Below are 17,739 nucleotides of genomic sequence, written 5' to 3' on the forward strand. Positions count from 1 at the left end.
CTTTCCAGCACGAAAATCCTTGCGTGACCATCCTCAATGATGTCGTTAACAAAAATAGAACAACATAACGTAACATGTATCAAGAAGTATTGAATTTTGCTGCAAATTGATAACTTCCTTTAATAAAAGACAGGTATCCTTTGCCTATGGGGACTTCTCCTGTACGAAGTTCACCGAAATATTGTTTCTACTATAGATCATATACTGTTAAACGATGACGAAGGAACACATATATATATGCGAAAATACAGCGATTCGCGGTTTAACTGCGTACATTGTTTCAAAAGTGGCCTCCCTGCAGATGCATTTAGACACTTCATATGGTAAATACACTCAGGAAACAAACAAAACTAAGTAGTGTTGCATAAAAAATGTTTCAGTATGCTGCAAATACAAATTGTGAATGGGTTTCTATGCAAGCAACAGCATTATGTGCATATTTCAATCGATAACGGCCATGGTGATAATACTTTAGTTAAAACAACGCAGGCACGTGAATAGAGCAGCTGGCGGAGAGCACAACACACACAACAAACATGAATGTGTTTGAGTACGTGATACTCGAAGTAAAACATAAGAGTGAATTATAAAACCGTTCTTATTTAATCAGAAAAGAGTGTAGGCGAAAATAACAATAAATATTGGGAGTTCGAGTACAAATAACAAATTTTATCTTGTAAAGGACAAAAACACTTCACTATAAAAGGACAGTTCGCTGTAGATACAAAAGACGTTACACACGTACTCGAAGCAGTATGCAGCAAAACACCACACACAATATTTGCATGTATGTTTACAGTCCCACAAAATATTATTCATTGAGCGATATAGGCCGCTCAAGTGCGTTTATTTGAATGCACTTCGGGAATAAGTTTTTTCATGTGGCCTGAAAGAAACCAAGCAACAGTTCACTCGTCCAGTTTTCGTTATCAGGAGATCAACTATATGGACACTCCGGCCGCGGTTTTGCCGTCGCCATCGCCGTAATATTTTGTATGAAATGTAAGGGCGATGACACCGTCGCCACGCGTCGCATGCTGTAGGTAGGGGTGAAATCACGCCAGGGAAGTCGATGTTGGCAGCTCAATCTGGCGCGCACGAAGAAAGGAAGCTGATAGCAAACACGCCGCCTTCCATCGCGGCAAAGGTTGTGGCCGGATGGGAGGAAGGCAAGGGATCTTTGTGCTCCCGCAGCAACTGTACATTTCGTTACCGGGCGCAACGGGAACACTCTCGCGGGTTGATCTCGCGAGCCATATATGGAGGAAAGCGGGTAGGGAGTGGGGTAGGGAGGGGAGGGGGCAGCCCGGTTGGACCTTGCCTGCGTACTTTTCGCCATGAAAGGGATCGGTAGACGGTTCATACCATTGTGTAAGCTGTGTTCTCGTCGTTCTTGCGTTGAGGCAATACACCATACGAAGGTCACTTTGCTCGCTGCCGCTCTTGCTCACAGCAGCGTCTTGACCGCGAGTGTCCGCGCTCATCAAAAGTATTGTGTTCATGTTTGCTTGTGTGCGCTTACGCTATGTCTTTTAATTCAGTTAGTTTGCGAATGTTTCCAACTTTATGCGTCCGATAATATTACTTTACTCATTTCTTATAGCTGTCTTCTAATTTGGTATCGCAGTGAATGCTATGCGTTTTGGGCGAAAATGCAACATTTTATTCTAGATAGCACTTCAAATGTTTTATCAGCGTCGGTGGGTCATGCCGACTGGAACGGTTTGTGTTGACAGTGTGCGATGCGTTATGCTAATAGCTGCTACCCGAAGGAGTACACATGATTGACTTACCAACCAGGACTGATATATATCGGAGATGTGCTTCTGCACCTCCGTTGCGGGAAATAAAAGGGAACAATGGTTTGTCTTTGGTATGTTTCTAATTGACATACTGGTCTACGGTTTTATACAAGTACCTTGACGCACGAATGATATAGTATAAACAGCATATTTTGTAACACAGCAGCTCATTGTTGTGGCAGTAATTACCTGATGATGACGATTTTTTGCTCACGTGTTACCGAATCGCATATTATGCAATCCAAAACTTGTGGATTGTTTCGGTTAAAGCATCTGGCTCGCAAAGAGTTGATCATATTGGGACTTGCGAAGTGGTGAACCGGATTTAAACAATTGCGCTCCTCCAAGCGTTCAGACAACCACTAAACGCCATGCCCATATGGTTGGTGAGAATATGAAAACGTAGTTAGTTAAGCGATTAAAACCGAAACTTGTCTACGCCTGGAGAGCTCGGTAAAGGGTTCAGTCTGAGGAAGCAGGGCGGTTAAAAAAGACGAAAAGCTATATATATATATAGGTATATCCTATATATATATATATATATATATATATATATATATATATATATAGGACGACGTGGCCTGACATTGACAAAAACCTTGAATAGCAGTCGTCGATGACAACTAGATTTGTCAGCGGAACGACATGTACAGACGGATGGACAGAAAGATGGCAGATAAAAGGCAAATCGAATTTGAAGCATTTACCGGCTGTCGGATTAACAAAAGTTATCTGGATTCAAGGTACGGATCAATGCCCACTTTCTTGAAAAAAAAGGCACCCGTGTTGCGCTTGGCATTGCATGACAATATGTATGCACCAAACGGGTTTTCTGAGCGCTCGGCGTTGCCACGTGACTGTCCTATTAGCCTAACTGGGGTATTACGCCAATAGGCACTTGCTCAATTATGCCACGCATCGAAACTGGGGCATCGTAGGAAATCGTCGGCGCCGTGGCTTAGTTGGTTAAAGCGCCTGTCTAGTAAACAGGAGATCGTGAGTTCGAATCTCACCGGTGCCTTACTGTGCGTATCTTTTGTTTTTATTGTGTGCATTTACTTTCGGCACAACATTCTACTTGCACCTGCATTCCTTTAGCCGCCAGATGAATTCGCTTTATTTTTTACAATGTGAGTGTGACCGGGATTAACAATGGCGTTTTTTGGCACTGAAAAGAAAACCACGGTTCTGAAAGAAAGCAAAAAGGAAGCTGCAGCTTCCTTGAGCCCCGCTCCCCGAAGGCGTGGTCTGTCGGGCGTTGTAAATATATCAGTTTAATTTCCGCGGCGAATGAAGCACTCCCAGGTTGTCTCCCATAGAAGGATACCTTGGCTTTTACAGGCAATCGGAAACTACTACATTTTATGAATCGAAACACAATGAGACAGATACACATAAAAATAGAGACCGCTACCACTTCATGCCTGAGGTGATAATTTGGCTATATTATAAACGTCCACTCTTTATAAGATTGCTTTGACCTGGTGAGGAAGCGTTCTAGGAGCACTCTTATATATGATTTACGATAATGACACATCTATTTAAATATTTTCTGGAAACAATGACTTTTCTTAAACTTTCAGACCAGCTTGGGGTCCACAGAGTATGGCTATCCACTTTGCTGCCACTTTCTGATCATGTTCGTCAAAATACAGCGATTTGATGCCTACTAGTGCAAGTAAGGCAAAACGGCATCAAAATGATGCGCGGAACAAATACCGACCTATTTGTGTAGAGCTATGGACGAAGTAGTAACAAATTTCCCCGCACCAATTGCGGAAGAAGGCTCAAACTAAACTGGTATGCCTTCGTTCTAAGAGTGCTTGCCTAAAACCGGTACCAGAAGTTTGACTTCTCAAAATAGGAATATTTACCGATTCTGGAGCAAGTGAAGCGTAGAAATGTGCGTCGATCCTAATTGGGGTGTAGTCTAAACAACAGACCCTATGGTGCACTCATGCGTTCAAGAAGACCTTGTCTTTCATCGATCTCAGCCACTGTTTACATGAATTTATTTGTTTCGTTTTTATTTATAAAAAAATTTCAAGATACGTTACAGTCGTGTAAGAAGGCATTGGGTAAGGTGTAACTATACTTACTTTAACCTAAAAGAAGTGTTCTACCAAAAAGATAAGAAAGGATCAAACTAGCAATATCCTTATTCACCCTATATAATCACACGGAACACTTCCCCGACGTACTCAATACAAAAAGTACATATAAAATGAATATAATTGTCACAAAGACGTACGCTGGGGGCCCATAGTTTTAAATAGCACACAAGAATCATTGCACTAAGGCGAAGGCATACCCTATACGCACAATCTATATCAACGGAAAATTACTGGGATTGAAGAGCAAGAAATAGAAAGAAAGAAGGAAAGAAAGAATGGACGGAAGGAACGAAGCAAGGAAGGAAAAAAGGAAGGAAGGAAGGAAGGAAGAAAGCAACAAAGCAAGCAAGCAAGAAGGCAAGAAAGCAAGAATGAAAGGAAGAAATAAAGCAAGAATGCAAAAAAGCAAGCAAGCGAGAAAGCAAAAAAGCAAGAAAGAAAGAAAGGAAAAGCTGGACATGTAACTATCTAGGTAAGTGATGAACAGGTTCAGATCAAATATTTTGCAGATTACTGCTTGCGTTTAATAAACACGTCTGGCTGATCAAGTTTTGCTCAGTACTAGAGTTCGCAGCATACATATGCTGCCAACTTTGAAAAATGGGAGGCAGCATATGGGAAGAGTGTTTTTGTGGAAGTAATTAAATACAGAACCATTTTAGTTTGTCTCTGGAGCCTTTCATCACAGCTATCTAACATAAGTTACCGAGTACAAATGCCTATGAAATGTGAAATTTGGAAAAAAATATAAAGGCGCAAGTGCAAGCTTTCGAAAGTACAGTTGCGCGCTATGAATCAGAAGTTTTGTCCGTGCAGGAGAATGGCATAAGGCACCCACGAAGAAACGATAAATGAGACAATGCAAGGTGACATGGTTTTTTTTTTTTTTTCAAGTCAGCGAAGCGCAGAGCCAGAGTAGTTTGGAGGAATGACTAAAGAACACGGATGAAAGAAATGGCCGAATAATGTGTGAAAGTGCGCCTACCTCAAAAGCATGGACAAAGAATGGAAAATGTTAACAAACTTGGCAGCCTGGCACAGGGCAATTGAAAGTGTGACTAGACCACCGGCAAACATTAGAAAAAGTGAAAGAAACAGAGACGGTGAATTGAATGCATGGGATGGAAACAAAAATTCCACTGAATTTCTCAAAAACGGCAAGAAATGACTGAGGAGCTAAAATATGTGTGATAAGACAAATGGAATGTACTAGCTATTTCACGCCTGAGGATGCTGTCTGAGGGCAATAACATACAGGAAAGACGATGTGCTGTAGGATTAGGTATGCGTGTGGTGCAAAAAAGTTGGAAACTTCACTGCGGAGCGTAATGTCAAGATATTCACCCAGCGAGACGCGTAGGGAGGACCCGCCCTCTTGTAGTATTGACATTCAAAGGAAGCTGAAGCATTAACTGGTCAGTGCTCGTGATAAATAAGAGACGATTAGAGTACTGGTGCAAAAAGACAGAGGAGAGGGAAGATTCGATTGGGAAACGTCACGACAGCCTCTTTTCACCAAGCAGGCTAAGAGACTGTTTGTCCCCGCCATGTTTTAAAGGGGATTCCAATTAAAAATCTTCATCGTCTTAGGTAGTACAATAATGAACACGCTCCCTTGAAGCTCAAATTTTCAACATTTGCACGTCCGGGTGCTCTTTAGCGGGACTTCTGAGGCACAAATGATAGCCGAATATGCAGAACTAGAATTATTATATACTATACGCTCATTATTCGCCCGAAGCTCGAATACGCCTTTATTGTTTGTGACACTTGTACTAAACGCAACATGTAGGCGCTAAAGATGGTCCAGCGAAAATAAGCTAGATTTATAGCTCTTCTCATATCGTCAGACTGACTCTCCGACTTATTTTATGAATCATTAATTGAATAAAATCATTGCAGTGACCACGGGAAGTTTAAAGTCTACAATTTGTCTTCCATGTTAACCACAGTATGCTATTGCTCAGTCCATAACCTTGCATAAGACGGATAACATCACTAACTGCAAGGGAACTGCACGAAGATCCACTAACCCTATATAGCGCCATAAGTAACCTTTGCTAATTCTAAAATTAAGAAAGGGGCTGACAGATGGAATAGCACACTGTTGTATAAAGTTTGTAAACAGGGATAATGTGCCTCAGAAAGGCTGGCCAACGTTTCGATAGGAGGACCTATCTTCGTCAAAGGCGGCCTCGTCATCCCCGGAATGTTAGCTTTAAAGGGTTAGTGCAGTGACCTCACGTGTTGTTGTTGTCGGTGGCGCCACATTCACCCCTGTCGTCATTGAGCGTGGTTCCCAAAACGAGAAGACAAGAGCGGGAGAGTGCGAAGGCGGGAAGAAACGAAAGGTAAGAGGAGAAAGAAATGAGGGAGACACCAGGAAAAAAAAGGAAGAAAGAACAAGAAAAAAAATGGAAGGGGGGGCATAGGAGGGTGTTGGGGAAGCGAGAGGTTAGGGACCGTTCAAGGTTGTCGTTGGCGGCATCTTTTTGTTGCTTTAGAGGAGCCGGTCAGGCGATCAGTGCGCAAGTAACACAAAAGACCTAAAAAAAATTAGTTGAAAGAGTGACTTGATTAGCATAGCAGCAATGCGTCGAGTAATCTTGAAATATTGAAGATGGCGACAAGGAAGTCTGGGGTGCAATGTATGGGGTAACTGGAAGGCAGCGGCATAGTCTTTCAAGGGACGTTAGCCACAGTAGTTATGCGTAAGTGTCGTTACAGCGGTATACAGAAATGGCGATACCCTGTGTGGCTGAGGCGCTGAGAGAGGTATACTGACGTCTGGGACTTTGGAATGTGTTGGTGAGGTTGTTTCAAAAGACATATAATAAACGACGGACAAAAAAAGGAAGGGAGAGGGGGGAACCCAGACTGGAATAACAAATAGGAGAGTGACGTGCGCAGAAGCAAGCGGGGGCAGGTGTACATGGGAAAAGGGGGTCGTACAATTGATATAAACGTAAAACCATGAAAGAATATATTAAATTGAGTAGTAGGACGGAAAAAAATTTTAAGAATGAAGGAATAGGTGAGGTTCAGATTTAAGGTTAGCTGGTGGAATAGTGCGTTTTGTGCTTTCGTTGATGATATGAGAATTTCAGATCTAAGTTACTGCTTTTAAAGATTCTAAGTTGCCACGTGCCAAATTAATTCCCGTCGGTTGTAGGCAGTTAAACTTGTTTATGAAGTATGATTCCGTATATTTCCTTTCGCGTGGTGAGCGGAAATTTTCTTATATTTGTTTTAAGAAACAAAATATATTATTATTTGTTTATTTTCGTATACAGAGCCTTGCTTTGTCGAATATATGACCATGTTCCTTAATATGGCTGGCTACTGCTTCAGGTAAAGGGTATTTTGTGACCGCGCGGTGGCAGTTGAGCCTTGTATGAATTTTTGTCCAGTCCCACCTATGTATTGCTTACTAGAAGCGCCACATTCTAGACAGTAGACTACATTGCTTGATGTGCAGGTGAAAGCCGAAGTTACCTAGTCTGCGTAATTCGACGCAGTACATTTTACTGTGGTAGTAGATTGAATATGGACCCGCCGTGGTTGCTCAGTGGCTATGGTGTTGGGCTGCTGAGCACGAGGTCGGGAGATCGAATCCCGGCCACGGCGGCCGCATTTCGGTGGGGGCGAAATGCGAAAACACCCGTGTGCTTATATTTAGGTGCACGTTAAAGAACCCCAGGTGGTCAAAATTTCCGGAGTCCTCCACTACGGCGTGCCTCATAATCAGAAAGTGGTTTTGGCACGTAAAACCCCAAATATTATTATTATTATTATTATTATCATCAGGGAAGCTTGGAGAGGAGAAGAAAAAAGCGCTTTCCGTGCGACTCTTTCGTCTGAAGAAGAGGACAAAAGAACAAATCTGGCATTGCTGTGCGTGCAGTTTAAAAACCAAAATGTGGCGACAGGTGAGGAAGTGGAAGCATACACTCCGTAATACGGGACAAGGGCAAAAGATGGGAACCCCGAAGGAGAAAATGAAGCGATGCTCATGGTCGGGCTTTCGGTTTCTTTCTTTACGAGTATATACAGTACATATAGAGAAGGGATAGGCGATCTTAGAATTCCGTATTATATATATATATATATATATATATATATATATATATATATATATATATATATATATATATATGTATGTATATATATATTCTTTCTATGACTCCAGCCGGTAGTCGATGGATAGTTACTGCCGTCTACAACCTCACGCGCTATGCCGAAACAGCTTATGTCAGTTCGGCATCGGCTTCCGAAATTGCTACTTCCCTCGTGTCCTTACGCTCGACCGCGGAAAGAGGAAAGAAATTTCTTTCAGAACTGGTAGGCGAAGTGCTCAGAGCCTCTGGCACAACTCACAAGACTACTTCAGGTTACCATCCAAAGACCAACGGCCTGACTGAGTAGTTTCATTGTACGCTCTCTGGCATGACAGCGAACTATATTAATCCAGACCGCAGAAATTGGGACGCAATTTTGCCATTCATCATCTTCGCGCATAACACCGCCTTTCAACCCACAACCGTTGACTCGCCATTCTATCTTGTTTATGGTCGTTCGCCCAGTTACTTTCTTCACGTTTCTTTCTTCCCTGCCACTGTCAGTCCATCTCCATCTTCCTGTGAAGAATATCCTTCCCCACTTGATCATTGTCGCCAGCGTGCCCGCTTCAACACCGAAGCCAGACAATAGGACCGTAAGGATCATTATGACGCATCTCATGGCGTAGATCTCTGCCAGCCCGGCGATGAAATGGACACGAGTTCACACTCCTGGGTTGTGTGAGAAGTTTCAGTCCAGCCTTATTGGCCCATACACGGTCCTATATATATATATATATACATACATATAGATGAGGGAGCAGAAATAGGAACGAGGGGACCGATATTTATTAATCATAAAATTAAGTCGGCAAAGACATCAATGACAACATAGGGGAAAAAACGTGTACTTGCTAATTGAATAAAAGAAATGATACACAATGGAACTGAAAATCTATGGTAAAACATGTGGCCGCTGGCTTGACACGAACCCACGTCTTCGTAGTAAGCGTGCGATGCTCTTATCAAATGAGATATCGTGGCGCCGTTTTCCCATCCAGTTTCGCGGGTATTGATGTTTTGGTACTATTACTAAGCCTGGGTGCGCTCGACAGCGCCACCATTCACAAAATTATGCGGCGGATGTGGGACATCCTTTCTACCGCAGGCTCACGAGTAGATTACCTGATTCGGTGCCGGCAACTTGTCAATAAACCCACACATGCCACCTGAAGGTATAAATGTCGCGTGACTCGAGAACCTTGTAATGTAATCGACGAGGAAAAAAGCAATCGAGCAGCCAGATTTTTTATTAATCAAAGCATAAGACGCCAAGAAATAAAGACACCAAGAACAACATACCGGAAATTACTTCCAGGAGCAGTTTCTGTGTTCGAGCAAGGCCGGAGCTGGCTCTGATATTCACGGCTCCACCCCTGGCAGCGCCGCACCGCGACGTCGTTATCTTTTGCCACCGCAGCCATACAAACCCGTATTTGACCTCGAACATGGAGCCGGTGAAGCGCGACGTCAGAAACAAAAATTCAGATAGCTGTCTAAAATAAAACGTGCAAACAAGTTGTTCACTGTGTATTAAAAAGATATACGCTTGGCATCTTTTATTTTTTATTGATCGATAATTACGTTTCAAAGCTACTTAAATGCTGGGCTTCGATACACGTTGCATTGCATTGACATTTCATACTAATCACTTCATAGCACGCCGGCCTTTCCAGCACGAAAATCCTTGCGTGACCATCCTCAATCGTGTCGTTAACAAAAATAGAACAAGATAACGAAACATGTATCAAGAAGTATTGAATTTTGCTACAAATTGATAATTTCCTTTAATAAAAGACAGGTATCCTTGTGCCTATGGGGACTTCTCCTGTACGATGTTCACCGAAATATTCTTGCTACTATAGATCATATACTCTTAAACGATGACGAAGGAACACATATATGTATGCGAAAATACAGCGATTCGCGGTTTAACTGCGTACATTGTTGCAAAAGTGGCCTGCCTGGAGATGCATTTACACACTTCACATGGTACCTACACTGAGGAAACGAACAAAACAAAGTAGTGTTGCATAAAAAATGTTTCAGTATGCTGAAAATACTAACTGTGAATGAGTTTCTATGCAAGGAATAGCATTATGTGCGTATTTCAATTCATAACAGCCATGGTGATAATACCTTAGTTAAAAACAACGCAGGCACGTGAATAGAGCAGCTGGCGGAGAGCATAGCACACACGACAAACATGAATGTGTTTGAGTACGTGATAGTCGAAGTAAAACTTAAGAGTGAATCATAAAACCGTTCTTATTTAATCAGAAAGCAGTGTAGGCGAAAATAACAATAAATACTGGGAGTTCGAGTACAAATAACAAATTTTATCTTGTAAAGGACAAAAACACTTCACTATAAAAGGACACTTTACTATAGATACAAAGTACGTTACACACGTACTCGAAGCAGTATGCAGCATAAACACCACACGTAATGTGTGCATGTATGTTTACATTCCCACAAAATATTATTCATTGTGCAATATATGCCGCTCAAGTGCGTTTATTTGAATGCACTACCGGATCAAGTTTTCTCATCTAGCCTGAAAGAAACCAAGGAACAGTTCACTCGTCCAGTTTTCGTTATCGCGAGATCAACTATATGGACACTCCGGCAGCGGTTTTGCCTTCGCCATCACCGTGATGCTTCGTATAAGATGTAAAGGAGATAACACCGTCGCCACGCGTCGCATGCTGTAGGATGGGGGTGAAATCACGCCAGGGAAGTCGATGTTGGCAGCTCAATCTGGCGCGCACGAAGAAAGGAAGCTGATAGCAAACACGCCGCCTTCCATCGTGCGAATAGTTGTGGCCGGATGGGAGGAAGGCAAGGGATCTTTGTGCTCCCGCAGCAACTGTACATTTCGTTACCGGGCGCAACGGGAACACTCTCGCGGGTTGATCTCGCGAGCCATATATGGAGGAAAGCGGGTAGGGAGTGGGGTAGGGAAGGGAGGGCGCAGCCGGGTTCGACCTTGCCTGCGTACTTTTCGTCATGAAAGGGATCGCTAGACGCTTCATACCATTGTGTAAGCTGTGTTCTCGCCGTTCTTGCGTTGTAGCAATACACCATACGAAGGTCAATTTGCTCACTTCCGCTCTTGCTCACAGTAGCGTCTTGACCGCGAGTGTCCGCGCTCATCAAAAGTGTTCTGTTCATGTTTGCTTGTGTGCGCTTAGGCTATGTCAGTTTAGTCAGTTAGTACGCGAATGTATCCAAATTTATACGACCGATAATATTACTTTACTCATTTCTTACAGCTTTCTACTAATTTGGTGTCGCAGTGAATGCTTCGCGTTTTGAGCAAAAATGCTGCTTTTTTATTCTAGATAGCATTTCAATTGTTCTATCAGCGCTTCTTTTGGCGGTGTGTCATGCCGACTGCAACCGTTTGTGTTGACTTTGCGGGGTGCTTTATGCTAATAGCTGCTACCCGAGGGAGCGCACAGGATTGACTTACCGACCAGGACTGATATATATCGGAGATGTACTTCTGCATCTCCGCTGCGGGAAATAAAACGGAACAAAGGAATGCCCTTGGTATGTTTCTAATAGACATACTGGTCTACGGTTTTATAAAAGTACCTTAAGGCTCGAATGATATTGTATAAATAGTATATCTTGTAATACAGCAGCTAATTGTTTTGGTACTAATTACCTGATGATGAGGATTCTTTGCTCACGTGTTACCTAATCGCATACAAAGCAACCAAAAACTTGTGGGTTGTTTCGGTTAAAGCATCTGGCTAGCAAATTGTTGATCGTATTAAGACTTGCGAAATGGCGAGCCCGATTTAAAGATTTACGCTCCTAGAAGCGTTTCGCGCCGGCTGGTTGAGACAACCACTAAAACATTAGAGTTGCGCGCCATGTCCATATAGTTGTTGAGAATATGAAAACGTAGTTAGGCAAGCGATTAAAACCGAAACCCGTCTACGCCGGGAGAGATCGGTAAAGTGTTCAGTTTAAGGAAGCAGGGCGGTTAAAAAAAGATAAGACAAAATGCTACACACACACACTTACACACACACACACACACACACACACACACACACACACACACACACACACACACACACACACACACACACACACACACACACACATATATATATATATATATATATATATATATATATATAGATCAGACGACGTGGCCTGACATTGCAAAAACCTTGCATAGGAGTCGTCGATAACAACTGGATTTGTCAGCGGAACGCGATGTACAGACGGATGGAGAGAAAGATGGAAGATACAAGTGAAATCGAATTTGAAGCATTTAACGGCTGTCGGATTAACAAACGTTTTCTGCATTCAAGGTAGGGATAAATGCCCACTTTCTTGAAAAAAAAGGTACCCGTGTTGCGCTCGGCACTGCATGACAATACATATGCACCAAACGGGTTTACTGAGCGCTCGGCGTTGCTACGTGACTGTCCTATTAGCCTGACTGGGGTATTACGCCAATAGGCACTTGCTAAATTATGCCACGCATCGAAACTGGGTCATCGTCGTCAATCGTCGGCGCCGTGGCTTAGTTGGTTAAAGCGCCTGTCTAGTAAACAGGAGATCGTGAGTTCGAATCTCACCGGTGCCTGGCTGTGCGTATCTTTTGTTTTTGTTGTTGCGCATTTAGTTTACGCACAACATTCTACTTCCACCTGCATTCCTTTAGCCGCCAGATAAATTCGCTTTATTTTTTACAATGTGAGTGTGACCGGGATTAACAATTTCGTTTTTGACACTGAAAAGAAAACCACAGTTTTGAAAGAAAAAAGGAAGCTGCAGCTTCCTTGAGCCCCGCTCCCCGAGGGCGTGCTCTGTCTGGCGTTGTAAATATATAAGTTTAATTTCCGCGGCGAATGAAGTACTCCTAGGTTGTCTCCCATAGAAGGATACCTTAGCTTTTACAGGCAATCGGAAAACACAACATTTTATGAATCGAAACACAACGAGACAGATACACTAGAAAGTAGAGGCAGAAGAACCGCCACCACCTGATGCCTGTGGCACAATTTGGCTATATTATAAACGTCCACTCTTCATAATATTGCTTCGATTTGGTGAGGAAGCGTTGTAGGTGCACAATTATATTTGATTTACGATAATGACGCATCTATTTAAATATTTTCTGGAAACAATGTCTTTTCTTAAACATTGAGAGCAGCTTGGGGTCCACAGAGTCTGGCTATCCGGCTGCCACTTTCTGATCATGTTCGTCAAAATACAGCGATTTGATGCCTATTAATGCAAGTAAGGCAAAACGGCATCAAAATGATGCGCGGAACAAATACCGACCTATTTGTGTACAGCTATGGACCAAACAGTAACAAATTTCCACGCATCATTTGCGGAAGAAGGCTCAAACTAAACTCAAATGCGTTCGTTCTAAGAGCGCTTGCCTAAAACCGGTACCGGAAGTTTGACTTCTCAAGATAGAAATATTTGCCGATTCTGGAGCAAGTAAAGCGTAGAAATGTGCGTCGATCCTAATTGTGGTGTAGTCTAAACAACAGACCCTATAGTGCACTCATGCGTCCATGAAGACCTTGTCTTTCATCGATCTCAGCCACTGTTTACATGGATTTATTTGTTCCTTTTTATTTACAAAAATTTTCGAAATGCCTTACAGGCGTTTAAGAAGGCATTGGGTAAGGTGTACCTATAATTACTTGAACCTAAAAGAAGTGTTCTACAAGAAAGATAAGAAAGGATCAAACTAGCAATATTCTTATTCACCCTATGTGATCACACAGAACACCCCAAAGTAGTCAATACAAAAAGTACATATACAATTAAAATAATTGTCACAAAGACGTGCGCAGGGGGCACATAGTTTTAAATAGCACACAAAAATAATTCCACTAAGGCGAACGCATACAAATACGAACATATCTATATCAACAGAAAATTACTAGGATTGAAGAGCAAGAAATAGAAAGAAAGTAGGAAAGAAAGAAAGAATGGAAGGAAGGAAGGAAGGAAGGAAGGAAGGAAGGAAGGAAGGAAGGAAGGAAGGAAGGAAGGGAGGAAGGAAGGAAGGAAGGAAGGGAGCAAGGAAGCAAGAAAGCAAGAAAGAAAGAAAGAAAGAAAGAAAGCAAGAAAGCAAGAAAGTAAGCAAGAAAGCAAGAAAGAAAGCAAGAAAGAAAAAAAGAAAGGAAAAGCTGGACATGTAACTATCTAGGTAATTGATGAACAAGTTCAGATCAGACATTTTGCAGATTACTGCTTGCGTTTAATGAAGAACACGTCTGGCTGATCAAGTTTTGCTCAGTACTAGAGTTCGCAGCATACATATGCTGCCAACTTTGAAAAATGGGAGGCAATGCCAAGAAGAGTGTTTTCCGGGAAGTAATTAAATAGAGAACCATTTTATTTTGTTCCTGAAGACTTTCATCACAACTATCTAACAGAAGTTACCGAGTACAAATGCCAATGAAATGTGGAATTTTGAAAAAAATATAATGGCGCAAGTGTAAACTTTCGAAAGTACAGTTGTGTGCTATAAATCAGAAGTTCTGTCCGGGCAGGAGAATGGCATAAGGCGCCCACGAAGAAACGATAAATGAGACAATGCAAGGTGACATGGCTATCGTTTTTTTTTTTCAAGTCAGCGAAGCGCTGAGCCCGAGTAGTTTGGAGGAATGACTAAAGAACACGAATGAAAGAAATGGTCGGATAATGTGTGAAAGTGCGCCTACCTCGAAAACATTGACAAAGGATGGAAAATGTTAAGAAAGTTGGTAGCCAGGCACAGGGCAATTGAAAGTGTGACTTGACCACCGGGAAACATTAGAAAAAGTGAAAGAAACAGAGACGGTGAATTGAATGCATGGTATGGAAATAGAAATTCCACTAAATTTCACAAAAACGGCAAGATATGACTGAGGGGGTAAAATATGTGTGATAGGACAAAGAGAATTTATTGCTATCTGAAGCCCGAGGTGGCATCCTGAGGGCAATAACATACAGGAAAGACGATGTGCCGTAGGATCAGGTATGCGTGGGGTGCAAAAAAGTTGGAAACTTCACTGCGGAGCGTAATGTCAAGATATTCACCCAGCGAGACACGTAGGGAGGGCCCGCCCTCTTGTAGTATTGACATTCAAAGAAAGCTGAAGCATTAAATGGTCAGTGCTCGTGATAAATAAGAGACGATTAGAGTACTGGTGCAAAAAGACAGAGGAGAGGGAAGATTCGATTGGCAAACGGCACGACAGCCTCTTTTCACCAAGCAGGCTAAGAGGCTGTTTGTCCCCGTCATGTTTTAAAGGGGATTCCAACAAAAATCTTCATCGTCTTAGGTAGTACAATAATGAACAGGCTCACTTGAAGCTCAAATTTTCAACATTTGCACATCCGGGTGCTCTTTAGCGGGACTTCTGAGGCACAAATGAAAGCCGAATATGCAGAACTAGAATTATTATATACTATACGCTCATTATTCGGCCCAAGCTCTAATACGCCTTCATTGTTTGTGACACTTGTACTAAACGCAACAAGTAGGCGCTAAAGACGGTCCAACGAAAATAAGCTAGATTTATAGCACTTCCCATATCGTCAGACTGACCCTCCGACTTATTTTATGAATCATTAATTGAATAAAATCATTGCAGTGACCACGGGAAATTTAAAGTTTACAATTTATCTTCTATGTTAACCACAGTATGCTATTGCTCAGTCCATAACCTTGCATAAGACTGATAACGTCACTAACTGCAAGGGACCTGCACGAAGATACACTAACCCTATATGGCGCCATAAGTAACCTTTTCTAATTCTAAAATTAAGAAAGGGGCTGACAGACGGAATAGCACACTGTTGTATAAAGGTTGTAAACAGAGATAATGTGCCTCAGAAAGGCTGGCCAACGTTTCGATAGGAGGACTTATCTTCGTCAAAGGCGGCCTCGTCATCACCGGCATGTTAGTTTTAAAGGGTTAGTGCAGCGACCTCACAAGCTGATGTTGTCGCTGGCGCCACGTTGACGCCGGTCGTCATTGAGCGTGGTTCCCAAGACGAGGGGACAAGAGCGGGAGAGGGGGAAGGCGGGATGAAAAGAAAGGTAAGAGGAGAAAGAAATGAGGGGGACACCAGGAAAAGAAGGAAGAAAGATGAAGAAAAAAATGGAAGGGGGAGGGGGCATAGGAGGTTGTTGTGGACGCGAGAGGTTAGGGAGCCTTCAGGGGTGTCATTGGCGGCATATTTTTGTTACTTTAAAGGAGCGGGTCAGGCGGTCAGTGCGCAAGTAACGCAAAAGACCTAAAAAAAATTAGTTGAAAGAGTGACTTCATTAGCATAGCAGCAATGCGTCGAGTAATTTTGAAAATATTTAAGATGGCGTCAAGGAAGTCTGGGGTGCATTGTATGGGGTAAATGGAGGGCAGCGGCATAGTCTTCCAAGAGACGTTAGTCCCAGTAGTTATACATAAGTGTCGTTACGGCGGTATACAGACATGGCGATACCCTGTGTGGCTGAGGCGCTGAAAAAGGTATACTGACGTCTGGGACTTGGGAATGTGTTGGTGAGATTGTTTCAAAAGACATATAATTAAAGACAGACAAAAAAGGAAAGGAGAGGGGGGAACCCGAACCGGCATAACAAATAGGAGGGTGAGGTGCGCAGAAGCAAGCGGGGGCAGGTGTACCTGGGAAAAGGGGGTCGTACAATTGATATAAACGTAAAAACATGAAAGAGCATATTAAATTGAGTAGTAGGACGGAAAAAATTTCCGGCGTGAAGGAATAGGTGCAGTTCAGATTTAAGGTTAGCTGGTGGCATAATGTGATTTGTGCTTTCGTTGATGACATGAGAATTTCAGATCTAAGTTACCGCTTTTAAATATTCTAAGTTGCCATGTGCCAAATTAATTCCCGTCGGGTGTAGGCAATTAAACTTGTGTATGAGGTATGATTCCGTATATTTCCTTTCGCGTGGTGAGTGGAAATTTCCTTATATTTATTTTAGGAAAAAATGTATTATTATTTGTTTATTTTCGTATACAGAGCCTTGCTTTGTCGAATATATGACCATGTTCAATAATATGGCTGGCTACTGCTTTAGGTAAATTCTATTTTGTGACCGCGCGGTAGGAGTTGAGCCTTGTATGAATTTTTTATCCAGTCTCACCTATGTATTGTTTGCTACAAGCGCCATATTCTAGAGAGTAGACAACGTCGCTTGATGTGCAGGTGAAAGCCGAAGTTACCTTTTATGCCTAATTCGACGCAGTACATTTTACTGCGGTAGGAGATTTAATATGTTTGCATGTAGAGCGCCTGGGGCGGCCACAGGACTGGCTCCTAACTTCGCCTTTGTCGTTAGGTTGCCATGCACAAGAATATCTTTGAAAATTAGTGTTGCGTCTGTAGGCAACTCTGGGCGGGTCGGGAAAAAAAGTTAGGTTTCTGGTTGCTGGTGAGATTTTGGTAGTATTTACTGAAGATGTTATCCACGTTTGCAAGTGCGTTTGAGAATTTAGCAGTAGGAAGAGGTGTTGTTGCTCTTGTGATCCTCAGCTGGAGCTTACGAACCTCGGCTCGATGAAGTTTGGTTGCAGCGGTGTAGGCTTTTTGAAGGTCACTGTTTGGGTGGTTCCTGTTTAATAGGGTTTCTTTAAAGTGATCGAGTCTATCTATGTAGTCTTGGTTTTCAACGCAAATGGGACGTAGTCGTGGGGCTCGGCATTT

At 42.5% G+C, this 17,739-nt stretch overlaps 2 non-coding genes across 2 annotated transcripts; both read left to right on the plus strand.

Moving 5' to 3' along the window:
- Positions 1–2,749: 2,749 nt before the first annotated feature.
- Positions 2,750–2,823, plus strand: TRNAT-AGU (transfer RNA threonine (anticodon AGU)). Its single transcript has one exon. It is a non-coding gene; the product is annotated as a tRNA-Thr (tRNA).
- A 9,749-nt stretch (positions 2,824–12,572) lies between these two features.
- On the plus strand, positions 12,573–12,646 carry TRNAT-AGU (transfer RNA threonine (anticodon AGU)). The gene has a single exon. It is a non-coding gene; the product is annotated as a tRNA-Thr (tRNA).
- The last annotated feature ends 5,093 nt before the right edge of the window (positions 12,647–17,739 follow it).

The sequence above is a fragment of the Dermacentor variabilis genome, chromosome 6, assembly GCF_050947875.1.
Source record: "Dermacentor variabilis isolate Ectoservices chromosome 6, ASM5094787v1, whole genome shotgun sequence".
Taxonomy (NCBI): Eukaryota; Metazoa; Arthropoda; class Arachnida; order Ixodida; family Ixodidae; genus Dermacentor; species Dermacentor variabilis.